General features: G+C 35.6%; 2 pseudogenes across 1 annotated transcript in view; both read right to left on the minus strand.

Annotated features, from left to right (window-relative positions):
• The window catches only part of LOC114261451 (profilin-1-like), a 251,880-nt pseudogene that overhangs the window by 62,335 nt on the left and 175,536 nt on the right, over positions 1 to 14,009 (minus strand). The gene's annotated exons all lie outside the window — the stretch shown is intronic.
• LOC145806247 (serine/threonine-protein kinase Aurora-2-like) overlaps positions 8,200 to 14,009 on the minus strand; it is a 34,052-nt pseudogene continuing 28,242 nt past the window's right edge.

Below are 14,009 nucleotides of genomic sequence, written 5' to 3' on the forward strand. Positions count from 1 at the left end.
AGATGATACTTAACTGAAGTTAAGCCGAGACGATGCTTAACCGAAGTTAAGCCGAGATGATGCTTAACCGAAGTTAAGCCGAGATAATGCTTAACCGAAGTTAAGCCCAGATGATGTTTAACCGAAGTTAAACCGAGACGATGCTTAATCGAAGTTAAGCCGAGATGATGCTTAACCGAAGCTAAGCCCAGATGATGTTTAACCGAAGTTAAACCGAGACGATGCTTAACTGAAGTTAAGCCGAGATGATGCTTAACCGAAGTTAAGCCGAGATAATGCTTAACTGAAATTAAGCCGAGATTATTCCTTAATTCACTTGTTGAAATTTGTAGCAATTTACAAGTTGGAATTAAGCTGATTCCTTATCTTCACTTGTTGAAATTTGTAGCAATTTACAAGTCGAAGTTAAGCCGAGATTATTCCTTAATTCACTTGTTGAAATTTGTAGCAATTTACAAGTTGGAATTAAGCTGATTCCTTATCTTCACTTGTTGAAATTTGTAGCAATTTACAAGTCGAAGTTAAGCCGAGATTATTCCTTAATTCACTTGTTGAAATTTGTAGCAATTTACAAGTTGAAGTTAAGCCGAGATGGTTCCTTATCTTCACTTGTTGAAATTTGTAGCAATTTACAAGTTGAAGTTAAGTTGAGATTACTGTTTCTCTTCGCTTGTTTAAATTCGTAGCAATTTACGAGTTGAAGCAAAGCTGAGGTTATTGCTAAATACTTGTAGCAATCTACAGGTTGGTTAAACCAAAAAAGATGCTTAACACTTGTTGAAATTTGTAGCAATTTACAAGATAACGTTAAGCCGACATATGATCATCTGTTGAAATTTGCAGCAATTTACAGGTTGAGGAAAAAGCTAAGTATGTTGTTTAAACACTTGTTGAAATTCGTAGCAATTTACAAGTAGGCTAGACCGAGATCACCGTTTAAACACTTGTTGAAACTTGAGAAAAGTTTGCAAAGTTAACATTGAGTAGTATATGTTTCACACTTGTTAAATTTATGAAAAGTTTGCAGGTCAGTATCTTGCCGAAGTAAAAGTTTTGTAGCTATTATACCCGAGGTATGTAACCCCGAGAAGATTGCACAAAGGAGGCAAAGTATGAAAGGCATGCAAAATATTCTAAGTATAGAATCATATAAGAGCAGTTAGAAGAAGATCAAGACAGAATTCATGGTGATTGACACGCCCTCGCCATACAATATCATCTTGGGAAGGCCATGGTTGCATGCAATGGGGGCAGTTCCCTCAACATTGCATCAACTACTGCGGTTCCCAACATAACATGGGATTGAAGAAGTCAGAGGAGACCAACTGCAGGCAAAGAATTGCTCCATGGCAGCATTGAAAAACTACCTACAACATTCGGGAACCAGGGAAGGCAGAGATTGAAGACGAGAACATGGAGGTCCTAGATGATGTCGGCAAGGAGCCAGCTGAAAAGAGTGAAGAGACACTGAAGAAAATCCTCGTCCAGGAGGGCAACGAAGAACGCTTCTTTCTTCTCGGCTCAGGCTTAGCCGAAGAAGAAGAAAGAGAATTGAAAACAAAACTACTCGGCATCAATGGCAGGATATAGAAGATAGTTGGGAAGACTTCTCAGCAGCCTTCTTGGCCTCGAGCTCAGCCTCGATCTCCTGAAGAGTTTGATCAAGGCTCTTCTCGGCGATTGGCACCTCGGAGTTTGAAGGCAAAGATTGAAAGCAAGAATCTGGAAAAAGACACAGAAAACAAAAACAAGAATGTAATTCGTAATCAAGAATGATGATGAAGCTATCAAGAAATCAAGACAAAAAGATTGCACAAATGTGTCAAGCCAAGAATAGTGGTAGAAATCAACAAATGTGTGAACAGTGTGTATTCAAGAAGATGATTTGGAAACAACGGGTAAAACAACAATGGTGATTAACAATGAAGCAGAGCTTCTTGGAAAGCAATAAGAAATAAAACCAAGAGGAACAGTGACTTACCAAAAAGAGAAAAAACAGAAGTCAAGAAGATGACAAAGTTCAAAGAATAAAGCCAAGTACACAGGCACTAAGTAAGTATGTGAAGAACAAGGAAGCAATGACCCAGACATGATGCTAGCAACAGAAAGCGAATATGACAAGAACAGGTGCCAGGCATTCAAACAATTCAAGACTTGAAGACAGATGAAAATAGAGGGCAACAGATGCAAATAAACAGATTTAAAGTAAATCAAAAGAGTTATGAAAGATTGAGCTTAATAGCAAGTAAAGAGTTTATGAATCTATAAAGTGAAATGAACACCGATATGAAATCGTCGGAGTCAAATAGATGACTGGAAATCGGGAACTCACCAGAGAGTGTAAGTGGAACAGTTGCAAAAGCTCTTGAAGCTTACGAATTAATGGAACCAGAACCTCGGCTAGGAGGTGCGATTTCAAGCAGCTTGGAAGGCATGAATCTTGATACATGACAGAAGTGGACAGTAAAGTCCAGGGAACTTTGAGGTCGGCAAGTTTGATCTCAGACAGAAAGGCACAAATGAACGAACAGTGTAGGTTCCATCACCTCAGAATGCCGAGGTAATAGAACCTAGGGGGCAGTTGTGGGGATATATTTTCTAAGTACCAACACGTGGCAAGGTGACGCCGACGTGTCAGCCGAGGTGCCACGTGTCTTGGTCGTGACACCGAGGTGATCTCAGTAAAGCCGAGGTTATCTCCGAAGATATCGAAATCCGAGATAAGTGGATAAGGGACAAGAGTCCTAGAATGAAGAGGGAACTCAACTTGGATATGGACAAGAGTCCTAGATGGGGAGAAGACTTCAGTTTGGGTAAAGAAAAGACTCTTAGAGAGTTTATCCTAATCCCACTGGGAGTCCCAGATTAGCAGTAATCCTAAGTCCATTAGGGCCAGGCTCCTATTGGGACTAGGATTGTATTGGCTATAAAAGAGAGGCACCCCCATGGGTCTAAGGTATGCTTTTGATACTCAAGCTTGTGAGTTTAGTACTTGATTTATCTTTGAGAGATATACTGACTTGATCGTCGGAGTGCTCCCGGGTGGTCGAAACCACCGCGGGATTCTTATATTTCTGTTGCAGGTCAGTCAGGTGCCATCTATTCTGCCAGTGCTCTCCAGCTGGTTACTAAGCGGGCAGTGTGGTCGGAAAATCACCCACACAATCTGTTTTTATTTTTTTATTTTTTTATTTCTATTGTCGATACTAAAAATTTGAGTTCTTGAATATCAAAAATTATTAGTATTGTTAGAGGTTATTTTATATATTTTTGTAAAGAATATTTTGTTGACAATTGTTACAAGGTACATATATTATTCTTGGTATATGATTTTTTGAATGTGAATTTGGATGTGGATGTGGATGTGGATGTGGATGTGAATGTGGATGTATTTTAGAAAATATTAATAATTTGTATAAGGAATATTTAATAAAATATGATTTTATAAAAAATAATTTTATTGCGACAGTGCTAAATCGTCGCTAATGTAATTCTCATTTTCTTATATTTTATTAGCGACGGGTTAACCTGTCGCATATACATATTAGTTCCAATCTTTTGCGACGGTTTCAACTGTCGCAAATAAATCTTTTGTGACAGTTTAAACTATTGCCAATACGGTATTAACTTAATACTACTTTTTTGGCGACGTTTTCGACCGCCGCTAATAATACTATTAGATAATAATAAGGCCAAAAATAAAATAAAGTAACAATAATAATGATTTACGAAAAATCAGAGTCGCTACATTGTCGAAGGTGGTGGCCGGCAAGAGAGGTGACCAGAGTTGGTTGTGAAAGGGTGACTAGAGGTGGTGGTTAAAGGGAGTTCAAATCCTCTTCCTTTCTGATATTTCTTCTAGGAGATGGCCTAAATTAGGTCACGTCATCCTCAAAAAAAATGGATAACTCATATTTATTTCTTTAAATAAAAAAATTCAAAACACACACTCTGTCTCTCCCTCCCTCAATCACTCGCACACGTCTCACCACACACACTCTCTTTCTATCTCTCACATTTCGAATAAAAAATTTAAAAAACTACTATTTGAATCTTTTTCATTTAATTTTAATAATATATATAATTTTTAATTTTTGTAAAATTAATATCATGGAAAATATACTTTTAAAATGAGACTAATATTAAATATATTTAACAAAAATTTAAAATAAATAAAAAGTAATTACTATGTTTAGTTATGTTTTCAAATTATTATTTTTAAAATATAAAAATTATTTTGATGAAAATAAACACACAAAAATTATATAAATAATGACTATTATATAAAAATAATGACTTTTAACCAAACAAGTTTATAATTTTTTTAAAAGAAACAAAAAACACAAATCCAATCTATGCACAGGTGCAAATCAAACATGTTTTTTATTTTGTTTAAAACACAAATATAATTTGTCCACCAGTGCAAATCAAACATGTTTTTAATTTCTTTAAAACACAAATCCAATCTATACATAGATGCAAATCATTTTTTATTTCTTTTAAAAAAAATTATAAACTTGTTTGGTTAATAAAATAAAATTCAAATATTTATTTTTATATGATTTTTTGTTTTTTGGGAAATGAAGATTGTTTTTGAGAATTTCTAAAATATATAACTTTTGTGTGTTTATTTCCATCAAAATGAATTTTTTATTTTAAAAATAATAACATAAAAACAAAAACATAGTAATTACTTTTTATTTATTTTAAATTTTTATTAAATATATTTAATATTAGTCACATTTTAAAAATATATTTTCAATGATATTAATTTTATAAAAAATAAAATTTATATTAAAAATTATATATATTATTAAAATAAAATGAAAAAGATTAAAATAATTTTTTTAATTTTTTATTAGGAATGTGAGAGATAGAGAGAGTGTGTGTGGTAGGACGTGTGCATGCGGGTGAGGGAGAGAGAGAGAGGGAGTGAGTGTGTGTTTGTGTCAAAGAAAAAGAGAGAGCGAGAGAGTCAGTGTCACGACCCGAACCTGCCCCTATGGGTTAAGGACGTAACCGGCCAGTAATCCTGAGATTACCTGCGGCCTCAAACCAAAATAGACATAACTCAACAGAGTAAAGGGGCCAAACAGAAGCAATAATCAAAAACTTTGTCCATAGAGTCGTGCTTATATGCACTTCAAAACAAACCACACTCATATACGTTAATAGCCCACGTCAAAAGTACAGTACCATAAAATTCTTTACAGACAGGATCATCCAACTAAGTCAACCCATGACAGACTATTTACAAATATACATAAAGTCCTTGCCAGCAAGACAAAATATAGTTACATAACAAAATGGCAAGGATAGGTCTCGTGCGTGAGACACAAGGCTGACTTTCTCAAAACTCATGTTATTCTTGGCAGACTTCACTGGGGCTGGGTTTAGACTTCCCTCGGCTCACCTACAAACACATGAATGAGCGTGAGCGATAGCCCAGTGAATAATATCAAATACAGAAGTCATATAAACAATATGTAAGACAACATACTTCAAACGGCCTTAGGCCCAATTCATATTCCTACTTAACATATGTACATTTATGCAAGGTTTAGATCGAGTGACTGTAGTTCCAAACATACTGGCCTTTGGCCCATTCATTTATGTCAAACGGCCTTCGGCCCATTCATTTATGTCATGACGGCCTTCGGCCCATATACTTGTGGCAAAACGGCCTTCGGCCTACTCATTCGTGTCAAAACAGCCTTTGGCCCACTCATTCATGTCAAAACGACCTTCAGTCCATCCATATATGTCAAAACGGCCTTCGGTCCGTTCATGTACATCAAAACGACCTTTGGTCCAGTCATTTCTATCAAAACGACCTTCGGTCCATTCATTTCTATCAAAACGACCTCCGGTCCATTCATTACTATCAAAACGACCTTTGGTCCACTCATCTCTATCAAAACGACCTCTGGTCCATTCATTTCTATCAAAACGACCTTAGGTCCAATTATTTTCATGTCAGATTTTTGTCCACAATCCCAATCAGCAAATCATAAAGCTTATAAGGGAATAAACAATTGGACATTCACAATTATTCGAATATCGATATTACTCACAATGATCGGCTTGTGGATTTGCCCTGGAGCTTGACCCTACACATTTCATGAACACAAGAGGGTCACTAATAGTTCAATCCGTTCTTTGATTCACATATTCCTCTTTAGGCTTTATTCTTATCTTATTAACTCATTTACAATGCTTAGCATATGCCTAAGAGTGCTTACAAGTAAAAGAGAACGGAAAATGAAACACAGAACGAGCATACAAAATTTCAGAGAACAGGGTCCCCACTCGAGCGTTAACTTCCCCGCTCGAGCGGACCCTTAAGGCCTGCAAAAGTACTGGTTGCATGAAAAATACGCTCAAGCGTGGGATAGAGCGCTCGAGCGGAAGGCCTGTCTACAAAAGCTCCCCGCTCGAGCGTGAAATATCACGCTCGAGCGGACATCCAACTCTGCAAAAAGTGCTGGGAGCACGATTTTCCCGCTCGAGCAGACATAAAAAAATTCCCAGCTACATTACTTGCATGCAATGGCCCAAATCTCAAATATAATCATACTAACATGGCACCAATGCAAGATTATAACATCATGAGGCTCAATTTCTTGATTTATCTACATGCATGTCCCAAAATATGCCATACTCAACACCAACATGACAAACTCATGCATTCAAGCTCATATCTTCTCAAGTTGTACATGCATGTGATGAATTAGCCACATTCTCAACTTAGATGCACAATTGGTGATCAAAACATGAGTTTCAACTACAATTTACATGGATCATACCCCTTTGAGTTCAAAACATGCAATATTCAAGACAATCACACACATGCATGCATATATGGGTCTCCATTATAACGAATTCAACTCAATTTCCTTATGATCAAACAATTCCATGCTCTAGACCCTCTTTCAACCTTGAATTCACAAAATGATAGTTAAAAATTTACATGAACTACTCACCAAGGAGTTTAATCTTCACACTCTATGGCAATTCTTGTGTTATCTTCAAGGCATTCAAGAATCAAGAGCAAAACTTAGATTTTTCTCCCCTCCCTCTCTCTAATAGCCGGCCCTCCTCTTTTCTTAGAGTTGATCAGCCAAAATCAATGTAAAGGGAAGGAATTGGTTTTAATAAGGTTTATAATAGCCCCTCTCACATATTATTTCAACATAAAATAATTGGGTACTCAATTCATCAATTAAATCAATTTAATTTGACCAGAATCAATTTCTAATTAAATTTCACCATAGGTTCTAAAAATTATGCTAATCCCAATGGAGTAATCAATTTCGGGTTCTGTAGCCGATAAGGCCCTCAATTTAATTTCCAAAGCAGATTATTCAAACAGATATTCCTACGGTGAACAGATAAAACTTCAAAATCACATATATTCATATAATGGCACATAAAATCATGCTAAACACCTAATCATACTCAAATTAAGGACCAATTAGCATATTACGGAACAGGGGTATCACAGTCAGTGAGAGAGGGAGGAAGGGAGAGAGAGAGTGTGTCAGAGAAAAAGTGTGCGTTTTGAAATTTACCCATTTCTTTGAGGGTGATGTAGCCCAATCTAGACCGTCCCCCGAAGCAAATACTGGAGAGCATCTGAACTCGCTAAAGGGCTTTTTGCTTTAGTTTCCAAGACAATCAAGAGAGTTATTAAGAAACTATAATCTGCATGTAATACTGAACTTGTGTCATTTTCCAATCTTGTTCGGGTTCTATGGAATATCATGAAGCAAAATTTAACCAAAAATGAAGTAAAAATAAAGTTGTATTATTGGATGATAGAGATGTTATTCTTTCAGGTTTTTGTGTTGATAACATGTTGCAGAAGATCAATCAACTCAATTCTTGGCAAAAACACACCATTATTAAACAAACAATATGATTAAGAGACCACAATTGAGGCAAAAAAACTGTAACATGAAAGAATACTATTTGTGTTATGAACTCCAAAAAATGTGGCACAAGAATCATTCTAACTTTGTCTCGGATTCATGTAAGAAAACCTATTTTAATATGTCTCAATCTCCTTACAATACAGCATATTTATGGTTATATACCTTATGAATTCACCTAACTCAAGTGGAGCTGTTGGCATTCTTGTAGAACTAGAGGCTTGATTGATATTCGACTGTGTAACCACAACACATTTGACACTGCTAATTAACCCTTATACATGCCAGAATGCTTTGCATTCTGAACAATCCATGGATGCTCAAGAAGCTTGCGCAGTGGCAATCTTTGTGAAGAATCCTTAACAAGCATCTGTTATTGAGAGAGAGAGAGAGAGAGAAAGAGAAGGAACAAAAAGATGTCTAACTTATGAACTTTTATCTCTGTGGATACCTTATAATATTAGCTCTATTTAAAATGTTAAAGATAATTGGTGTCACGACCCAAACCCGCCCCTATGGGTTTAGTACCGTAACCGGCCAGTAATCCGAGATTACCAAAGGCTTGCTTAACAGTAATACAGTAAAACAGAGTACAGGGGCCTGGCGGAAGCCAATACAGTAAATAAACAATATCCAATGAGTTGTGACAGTCTGTATGCAAAAAGACTTTTCACACACATATACATGAACAGTACAGAACAGTATGTACATATATACAATCATTCAGTTCAGGGACCTAATCCTTATTAAACAGTACAGTACAGTAAACAAAATGGTTACAGAGACAGAAGGGGGAACTAAAACACCCCTAAGCCATAACTCGACAGGCTCGGAACCTCGCAGTGAGGCACATAGGTTGGCTCGACAAAACTGGAGTTTACCCCGACGCTTCTAGCCACGGTCTGGTGCCTGTACACCTACATATATATATGAGCAGTGAACTAAAGCCCAATGAATAACGTAATGCGTAAAGAGGTTAAGAATGAATGTCCTTACAGTATTGAAAATAGTTCATTAAATCAGTATTTCAGTCGTTCAGTCAATACAGTCATATGTGGTACATCCATTAGCATAACAGTACAGTAAACAGTAGGCCTTAAAGGACCGAACAGTAAATGATGGCCATCAATCAGTAACAGTAGTGGTTCCAACAAGGGAATCGACAGAGATCTCTGTAATAGTAACAGTCAGTAACAATAGTTGCTAAGGATGCCACAATACAGTTCAGAATAGAGGACATACATTCATTCTATTAGCAGTATCAATTCAGAAACAGTACAGTTCAATTGTTCAGAAGATAATCATTTTTGAACATATCTTTACACAGTTGTTACTCACAGAGTTCTGGGCCACGGTAAAGCTAGAGCGCGTCCCCAGTCGCCAACCCTACACAGTTACAGATTGAACGCACACTAAGCTACACAGTTGGGAAAGATAATCACTTAATCCCTAATTTGCCTCGATGTGTTCTACATCTATATCCTCATTAAGATGTCTTAAACTAGGCCTAAGAATGCCTAGGATGGGATGAGGATGCAAAGATGCACTTTAAAAGCATTTTCAGAATTTTCAGAAAACAGGGGTCACGCTCGAGCGTAGGTTACACCGCTCGAGCGGACATACAGACAAAGCTTTCTGCTCGAGCGTAGAGTTACCCGCTCGAGCGTTCTGCAAAACAGTCAAAAGTGCTGGATAGGTGAAAATCACGCTCGATTGGGCGCTCGACACCCACTCGAGCATGAGACACAATGTCCCGCTCGAGCGTCAATTATTCCGCTTGAGCGGACATCAAAACAGTGCAAAGTGCTGGGAGCACGAATTCCACGCTCGAGCGTGAGTCCAAATTTTGGAAATTCCAGATTTGAACCTCAAGCTCAAAACCAAGTTTTAAAACATAAATTTCGATCCTCTTGGGCCAATTTTCCAGAAAACATCCCAAAACTCATAGTTTAACATGATTCCAAAGCTCAATTGTAAAATCAAAGCCCAAGGGTGTTTCAAACAACTCAATTTCAAACCAATTTTCAAGAATATGAAGAACATGCAACATGCATGAACTTAAATCATTTCAAAGCTTTAAATACAAGCTCAAATGAGCTAACTCTTACAAAAACATGATGAAACCATGGACTATCACACTATTATGAATATGCATGCACCAAATGCCATGAAATCAACATCAAAATGCAAGGATAAACACATGCATGCATGATACAAGCTTTAATCCAACACTACAAGACCAATTCTTGACTTAGCTCATTAAACTATCATGATCCATGCTAGATAGAGCTTAAATATACAATTTAGAGGATGAAATTCATACCTAGGTTCCTCAATTACAAGTCTATAGGCTCAATTATGCACTTAAGCTATCAATTCCTCAAGATTCAAGCCAAATTGTGAAGAACTCAAGCTTTCACTACCTCTCACTCTCTCAAGTCGGCAAGAGCTCTCAAATAAGGCTGTGGAAATGTTTGGTTCAATGTATACAAGTCTCAAAATGTATTGGGTAGTGGCCACTAAGTGGCATTAATGGTAATTAAAGCCAATATATGTAATTTATCAATATTCAACCTAATTTAATCATACCAAATCACATTTTAACTGAATATGCCATAAAATCACATTAATTCTAAGGATCACAAATCATCAATCAATTTCATATCCGGCCGTCGATATGGCCTTCAATTCGCAATTTAAACACAAAGGCATGAACAGATAATCAAACAGTCAACAGATAGACATACAATTAAACAGATATACTTAATCAATTCAATTCTAGATTTCATTTAGTCAGTTCAGTACTTCAATCAATTTAGTTACCAATCATAATCAGTCTCAGTTTAGCAATAATCAGTGGTTAATCGGTAAACAGTGACGAGGGTTGTTACAATTGGAACTTGACTAATGAGGCCCTTTGCAACTAAAGATACTATAGGCTTTTTAGTAGAGGTGGGTAGCGGATGTGCCGACCCGACACCTTTTGGGTGGATGCGTAACACGTGGCGGGCGGATACGGGTTCAGAATTTTCATTTTGCGGGTTCGGTTCGTGTAGCAACCCTAATTTTCTTAAATCATTATTTATTATTGTTATTATTACTTTATTTTATTTTTGACTTTATTAATTGTGTGGATACATGAGAATTTAATATGATATTTAATTAATTTAATGTGCTATTTAATTATATATAATTAATTTGATTATTTATATATCTTAATATTTTTTTATATACATAAAAGGTGTTATATATATATATATATATTGATCTTATATTTATATTTATATATGTTATATTTATGTGCATTTATATAATATTATATAATAGTCAATTAGGTTAGAATAGTGATTAGGTAATCAGCAACAAAAGAAAACAAAAAAGGGAGAGAGCACAGCCGAAAGAGAGAGCAGCTGAAAGAGAGAAAGAGTAATCAAAGAAAAAAAAGAGTGTTGTGTGTGGCGTGAATAGTGAGGCGGGAAAGAGGAGTGAAGAAGAACCAAAAAAAAAAAAGTTAGGGTTTTGTTTTGGTGGCTCCATTAGTTTTTCAAATATTTCTTTGATCTTCAAAAAATAATTGTGAGTACAAAACCCATTTCCCTTGATTTATGTTTAATTCGTTGTTTTTTATTTATTTATTTTTATTTATTTGATGTTGATTTGATTTTGTATTTACATAAAGATGATAGATTGATTTTAATTATTTTGATTAGTTGTGTATGTCAAGTTTAGAATTTTTATATGTATTTATTATATGGTTGTAATCACACTCATGAATATATGAAATTAAAATAAATTAGGAACCCATAGATAAATTCCTTACACTCCACCATGACTCCATGGATTGTTGTTTTATTTGAGTGTTGGTGAGAAAGAGTGTATAAAAAAAAAAGTGAGGATTATGAAATTTATTTGAATACCTTAGGCTTGGCATTGTTATGTTTGTTTTCATGAGTAGATGAAAGATTGTGTATATATATTATTGCCTCGTTCTCAGGAGTAGACGAGTGTTTTGATTTACGAGCGTACGTATATGCTATCCATCCGGGGAGTGTAGGTCAAACTCGGGACGATATCCCTGTGCAAGTTTGGCTTTGGAGTAGTGTTAGGTATGCAGGAGGCACATGGGATATATGTGTAGACTGGAAGTGAAGGGTCGAAGTGGTGGAATTAAGGTACAAATAATTAAATATGAATTTATTGGTATAGTGTGAATTGTATTGATTTGTACATCTTGAAAAATAGTAAATGACCTTGATAAATTATGAAATTTGGTCAAAGGCATGTATACATAATTCTAGACAAATTTTTTATTTTAACTTTGTACTAAGAAGATCGATTAAAACTTGTAATCGAATGATCTTTATTATAGTAGTTTTTATTCATTTTAGCAATGCAGATTTTAGAGGCTGTTTTAACCCAAGAAACAAGCTCATTTTTATTGATTTCTCAAAAACTGAAGTAAAAAATTATTCTGAACACTTTTCACGTTTTGAACTTTTCCGAAAAAAATCATCTTAGGGCAGTTTCTTTTCATTTTCGGTTCTAGATTTTTCGATCAAATTTCATTTAGGTTCTTCTATTAAGTTTTTCTCTCAACCTATTCAGTTTCTACTAAATTTGTTCATGTTAACTTTTAGAAAATTTGATTCACTTTTGTTCTTTGAGTTTTGGTCAATTCGAATGATTTAAGCATGAAACAATGCATTTTTATACTGCTTCAGCAATTTACTTATGATTAAATTACACACTTTATTTTTTTTGCAGAATGGTGCGTCTTACTAACTTTTTATGCACGGCTGACCCACCATAATTTTTATGTTTATTTTGTTTATTCTATACTCAATTTATATTTAGTTATGTACGGGTAAGAAACTAAATACCACCGTATCTCGAGAAACTATCCCTTCATCTCAGTGTGGGTGGAACTACTTGTCTTGTCCCGTAACAAGAATTAAATGTACTTTTATTTGTGTCTGGTGGACACATGGATGTCAAATATTTGTACTCATACCAGTATGCTTGTATACTGACCTGTTTTGTCTCTTGGCAACTCGGGTGCGTTCTATTTGTGCGCAGTCGAACTTTCTTTAGAGGATTAGTTGGGACTACGGTAGTGACGAGAAATAACTATAGTTGTTAGACATGTCGTTTGGACTTCTTTTGTTTTCTTAAGCTTAGAGTTAATATTAGTTTATGTATTTATTATTTTTTTTATGACCTTAATATTTTGATAATTTGGCATGATTTGTAACTTTACAATACTTAAGTTGTTTTGACTAGTTATTGTTACTTTAATGTTGGAGATGTTGGAGGCATTGGATAGTTATGAAATTATGGTGAATGGTTTGATTGGCGTTTTGTTAGTGTTTTTTATCCCTTGTAATTTTTTGAACATGGAAATTTACTTAAACCTTATGAAGATGAGAACGTTTAGATTTTGTTTCACCCTAGGATTTGGATGATGGAATATTGATTGGGGTTTAGTCCTAAATTAAAATTTAATTGTCCAAATTTTGTAGCGTGACAGTTCCGGTCACAGGTAAATCGCCACTTTTATTGGTATACCTGACCCCCCCGCCTTCCCCACTTATTTTCCCCCCCTTTTTCCCTCTATCTTGCCTTTTTTTTTTTTCCATTTCACGTTTTGTAGCCCTAGCCTAACACTGTCTGTCTTTGTCTTTGTCTCTCTCTCTCTCACACATGAATGAAGGCGATCGGCGATCGATAACAGTGGTGGCTAGCGACGATCGGCAATATGCGATAATGGGGGCGAGCGGCGATCGAAGCATTGATTCGAAGGTATTCTTCTCTTCTCTTCTCTTTTTCTCTAATGGATCTTCTTTTCTCAACCTTTGTTCTGTGAGTGCGTTCAATATCATCGATTCGAAGGTTTTTTTTTTTAGGACTTGTTTTTTCAGTAATTAGGGTTTCTCCACCTGTGTTTTGTGAGTGTGTTTTGGGTATTTGATTTCTTGTTTATCTAATTTCAATGGTTTTTAATCTTTCTACTATCTAGGTTGTCTAATTAAGAGAGAGTTGCTTGTTTCTTGATTATATTTGTTTTCTGGGTATTTGCTC

Source organism: Camellia sinensis, chromosome 13 (genome assembly GCF_055761805.1).
Source record: "Camellia sinensis isolate YWXY chromosome 13, ASM5576180v1, whole genome shotgun sequence".
NCBI lineage: Eukaryota > Viridiplantae > Streptophyta > Magnoliopsida > Ericales > Theaceae > Camellia > Camellia sinensis.